Below are 5,992 nucleotides of genomic sequence, written 5' to 3'. Positions count from 1 at the left end.
TATATATATATATATATATATATATATATATATATATATATATATATATATATATATATAATGACATCTTGAAACCATTCAGAAGTAGGGATGAAAATGCAACGGGTATTGAGCGGATAATGCATCCCCATCCGCAACTCCGACCCATGTTTATCCCCCGTCCCCAAACCCCACCTCGACTAATCCTAAACCCGTCGTGTATCTGTTAAGTAAAAAATATGTAGCGGTGTTCGCGGTGTGTTCTGGTGCAGTTTGGGGCCAAACCGCACCGCATATACGGTTTGAACATTTTCCAAAACTGCAAACTGCACCGCATAAACTTCAAACTGCACCATAAAATATGGTTTATGCGGCTTGTACCTATCGCACTTTATGCCCACAATTTAATAATTATAAGTTTAAAAATACATTATAAAATTGACGATAAAGTGACCATCGTCCAAAAATATTAAGAGTTTCAATACATCAAATTCTTAAATAAATATTGCATAATTAAAAATAATCTAAGAAGTAAAAAAATAAACTTCAAACTAAATTGGATGTGCGAGTTGTGAAGTTCCAACAAATTTATTAATATTGGATCAAACCTAAAGTCCAAAATAAAAAAATCCAAAAAATATTACATAAATAATAAATTATTATATATATATATATATATATATATATCTGTACAAGTGTGTATGTGTCTGTTATATAAAATTAAAAAAATATACAAAATATGTTGTGCAGGTACAATTTTTAAACCTGATTTAATTACTCAAAACTGCAAACTGCATCACATGGTGCAGTTTGGTAAAAATACAAACCGCACAGCAGAAGTTCTAAACCGCGCTGTGCAGTGTGTGGCAGTTTGGATGAACACCCCTAAAATAATGTATTCTAAATTAAAATTATAATAAATCATCACTGCATAATTACTAATATTGAAAATCAAGTATATTTTATCATTCAATAATAGTTGTATACATATGATCCTTACGGTCACATTCTTACAACGATGTGATCCTTAATGCATCCACAGAAACCCAGATCGTTGATTTATTTAGGGTCGAACTCCTTAAAAAAACTCTAACGAGACTAAGGGGCCGTTTACCCAACGTTTACCTCGGTAAGCGCTTACCAAGTTAACATTACTTCACCGGATAAATATAGTAAGGACCAAGAATCTTACCCGGTAAGAACGAGACAAGGATCGAGAGTCTTACCCGGTAAGTGAGAGCGATGACTCTTACCATAGTAAGCGCTTACCGTGTAAATTGTTGTATACTATGTCGTTTTGGTGGACTAAAATCTTACCCGGTAAGTACATAATAGTGTTAAATTTTACCGGTAAGCACTTACCGGATAAGTGTTTGATGAACAGCCCCTAAGTTCATTAAAAAATACAATCAAAAAGGGATATAGCTCGTTAGAAAACGTAAATACAAGAAGATGTTCTGTTGAATTTTCAAAAGGGCAAACTGTATGAAAAAGTAACATATTTTAACTTGATTCTTATTTTGGGTGATGTACTTTCAAAACTTTTATTTTGGTACCTAAGATTTAAAGTTGTAAATATTTAAGTACTCGGATAACTGGTTTAAGCATTAACGGGTTACCATGTTGATGTGGTATCCAACTCAATATTATTCGCTGACATGGTATTTTAATCTAAAATTAGTTTTTATGTATTGTGGTTTATTAAAAAAAAAAAATTCAACCGGTTACCCGGATACATAAATGTTTAAAACTTTACATCTTATATATCAAAATAAAAGTTTTAAAAGTACGTTATCCAAATAAAAATCAAGTTAAAGCAGGTTAATTTTTTCATGCTATTTACCCTTTCTAAAAAAAATACAAAAGACCGTTAAAAATTGAACACTTATTTTGAGACAATAAATATTTATCTTTTTACAATTTAATATTTATTTTAAAACAAATTAAAAAAATAAAATATGAAATTTTATTTTAAAACCGATTAAATAATTAAATCCATCCTTGTTTCCTTAACTTTGTGCCACTTGGCAGATATCTGTCCACTCACACGAAATCTGTTGATAGCCATATGAATAAAAAATAAATCTGTCTTGAATTATTGACAATTAATAAAATTAAATTACATAAATAGAAAATTAATATTCGTTCAACCACCAACCTCGGGTTTAAAAAGGTGAGACGATATGTAAAGGTGTTAAAAAACCTGACCAATCCGATTAATTTAATGTGAAAAAAGTCAATCTGAAGTAACCCGATATTTAATCGAGTTGTAAAATTATCAAACCGTAGGTATTGGGTTGATATTGAGTTACTATTATTTGAACTCAACTCAACTCAACCCGAAGAACCCGATATCCTTTTATTTATTGGATTTAATATGATTGTTAAATTTCTATTAATATATACATTAGACAATTACAGTATCGCGTACGCTCTTCATATACACATATTTTTAATATATTCACATCTCTATATAACTCATTCGTATATATGTTCAGTAACTGTGAATATATATATGTAAGTTGAGAAAATTAACTGAATGTGATATACGTAAGAAGAATGAATAAGTTGTATCAAATGGTTGATGATGAAAAATAAATTATGAGTAGAAAAATAACATATTCAAGGTTAGAAGAATATTTTAATGTACCAAAGTATCAACACGACCAACTCGACTAACCCAACCAACCCGTACGGTTTGGGTTGGGTTGGATTAAGATTTTTCAAACAACAAGCATTTGGTTGAGTTGTTCAAATGTTTTCAACCTGATCAATCCATATCATGATCACCCCTAGCGATATGTATGTTTATTTATGTAAAAATCAGATTTAATTATATATTAATGTAAAAAAAATAAGTTTTAATGTTAATATCTGTGAGAAGAAAATTAGTAGGTAATAAGAGCATCTATAGTCATGAATCTCTTAAGAGGTTTATACTTTGGCACATAAGTTTTCTCTATCTGCCACATCAATTTTCTCTTTCTTGTACATTTCATAGGGGCACATTCAAGGAAAAACTGATTAGTTTATGTTACCCGTGAGATCCACACTCGTTTGAGATATTTAAAATTATTTCTTAAATAAGCTAAAAGGGTAATATAGTAATTCTATTTTTGACAACTAATTAAACTTTTTAGAAGGAAATATTTACTTAAAATTAGTTACCTAGTATTTCAATTGTCTAATGTACATCCTATATTAAAGACGTTTGTGAATCAAAGTGTATCATAATGATAACGTTCATAATGTTTCACGTGTAACACAATGTATTTTTTTTTTTATGAAATGTATCATAGTGTGCATTTTCGTTATTTTCATTGATTTACAAAGAGTATCACATTGTGCGTCTTGTATGTATATCTGGGGTATCACAGTGGATATTGTTTGTAGGTATTACAGTGTGCATCTTGTGTTCACATAAAGTTAAACGAAATAAGGTTCGTTGGAGAGAGAAAAGATGAAAGATGAGAGAGGATATTTATAAAATCCTTAAAACGTTCTTAATTGATATTTTAAGTTAAAATTACCAAAAATTATTAATTTCTTAATTTAATCTTTGATTTATGATTGAGATTGGATCTCACGGTTACCACAAACAAAATATTTCTCATTTGATTAGGCCTATACATACATACATACATATATATATATATATAGAGAGAGAGAGAGAGAGAGAGAGAGAGACTTGGGATCATGTGAGACCAAGGGTTTTTTGTGAGACTCGTAAGACCAGGTTTCAACCCTTGTATTAGATCTACAATCTGAACATTCATAATCACAAAATTGTCACGAGACTTTTTCCATAATCACAAAATTGACAACGTGCAACTTTAGATCATTAGATCATTAGCTTATAAAGTTAATCAATGAACATAAATTGGTCTTACGGGTCTTACAAAAAACCATTAATTTATATATATATATATATATATATATATATATTGAAACAAATTAATTTTATATAAAATAACAAAATTGTTTTAAAACTCTACAATTACAATAACTAAAAGCAACTTCAATATATTTAAATTGATTATATATTACTTTGTTTAGGTAAAAATTAATAATTTATTATTATTATTATTTTAATTATTTCAATTAATTTTATATTTAAAGGAAATGGATAAACATTCATCTCAATGGGTTTGATTATAAAAAATAGGTGGGCCCTCACTCTAACCTTAACGAGTGGTTCCTCTGTGAGGACCGCTCCAACGAGGTGGTTAAAACCTCATACGTTCTCGATGGTTATAAGGGGTTGTTTGCTTACTTCTTAATAGTTATATTAAGAGGCAACATTTGAGTTGTTAAGAAGTAAATCTTGTTTGGAAAAAAATATATGTCTCTTAATGGTTCTAAAACTCTCTGAATGATTTTGTATCATGAGTTTCTTTTAACCATTCGGCACCCTAATTCATTATAAACAATTATCAAACAATAATATTTCATTTTGTACTATATCATGATAGTCTCTTAATCATTCTGATCACTTAATCATTATGTACTAAACCATTCAGCAACTACCAAACAGCCCCTAGATTAGAAGGATTGGTTCTCTATTCACTAGATATTTTACTTTCATACCACAAAATCGAAGATGTGCTAAATGAACCAGGGAAAACAGAGTGAACAGTTTTCACATCTTAGTGACAAGGTGTGTGCCCTACTAGAGGAAGTAGCTAAAGGAAGGGAAATCAACTGAGACCCTGTCCGTAGCGGCGAGCCAGAGCGGATTGGGGTTTTGAAGATAAAACAAAGACGAAGCTTCTCCATAAAAGAAAAGAGAGAGTTCGTAGGCCTTATTCTCACAGGAAAGGAATTGGCTATTACGGACGGACCAGATGAAATAGTTGCGTTCACTCTTGCAGCGATTATTGCTACATAGTAAGTCTGACTCCCTCCAACCATGTTGTTAGACCATTTTGCGCCCTACGACTAGTACTGCGGTCACTCCCGTTCGAGTAGGATTAACACTCACTCAGAATAGTTCCCCTACTCTTAACAAGTACGCTTCCTACTTACTCTTAAGTCTCGATTTCGTAAGTATCATACCAAATCACATCAATCGAGTCACTTTTTTGAGAAGTACGAGACATCTAAGTCATACAATTAAAGAGATTTATTCAGTGATAAATACATGAATATATTCCCTTCCAGATTCAATTTTAATTCATTATAAATCATAAAGTTTTAAATTATTTCAAAATTGACATTTCATATATATATATATATATATATATATATATATACTATCTTATTAAACAAATTTAACAAAAGTCTTAAAGTCTTAAAATATTAAATGATCAAGATACACTTTATACTAACTTTTTCATTCCCTCATCTCACCCCCTCACATACACTCATCCTCTCACAACCGATTTTTTTTAAATTATAATTTTAAATTTACACTTTATGTCCCTATAATTAGTTAATTAATTTACTTTACGTCTTTTACTTTTAAATGTTTCATTTTAAACATTTATCAAATTAACATACATAATCGTATATCAATTAAAACATGTTTAAAAAATACATTTTTATTTTAACAAGTTACATCACTATAATCGTCTCGTTAATACATTCGAAATGAGTCCAATATTGAATAGTTTTTAACTTAATTATATTATTATATATTATATATACCGTGAAAAAATATTTTTAATATTTACGATTTATAKTTTTATAGTTATTTATTTATATATATATATACTATATATTTTGGGGTTAGACTGTCCAAATTGCACTGTATAATATGTTATGAATTAATATGTTCTTGGGTTTTTTTGAAATATATATATATACATGTATTAATTCAATCTTAATCTGAGTTTTTGGACAAGAAAGAGGGTAAGTAGTTGAAATTTTCTTCTAAAACTCATCTTTTTTGGTCTTTTTATGGCTTATGATATGTCAAATTTGTAGTTTTCTTTATTGGTTTTGAGTGTTTATCTTAAAACTCAAGTTTATTGGTTCTTTGCTCTTGGTGTAAATCGAACACATTTGTGGAGTC

The sequence above is a fragment of the Cynara cardunculus genome, assembly GCF_001531365.2.
Source record: "Cynara cardunculus var. scolymus isolate 2C chromosome LG 5, CcrdV1, whole genome shotgun sequence".
Lineage (NCBI taxonomy): Eukaryota > Viridiplantae > Streptophyta > Magnoliopsida > Asterales > Asteraceae > Cynara > Cynara cardunculus.
Note: the sequence above shows the minus strand (reverse complement) of the source record.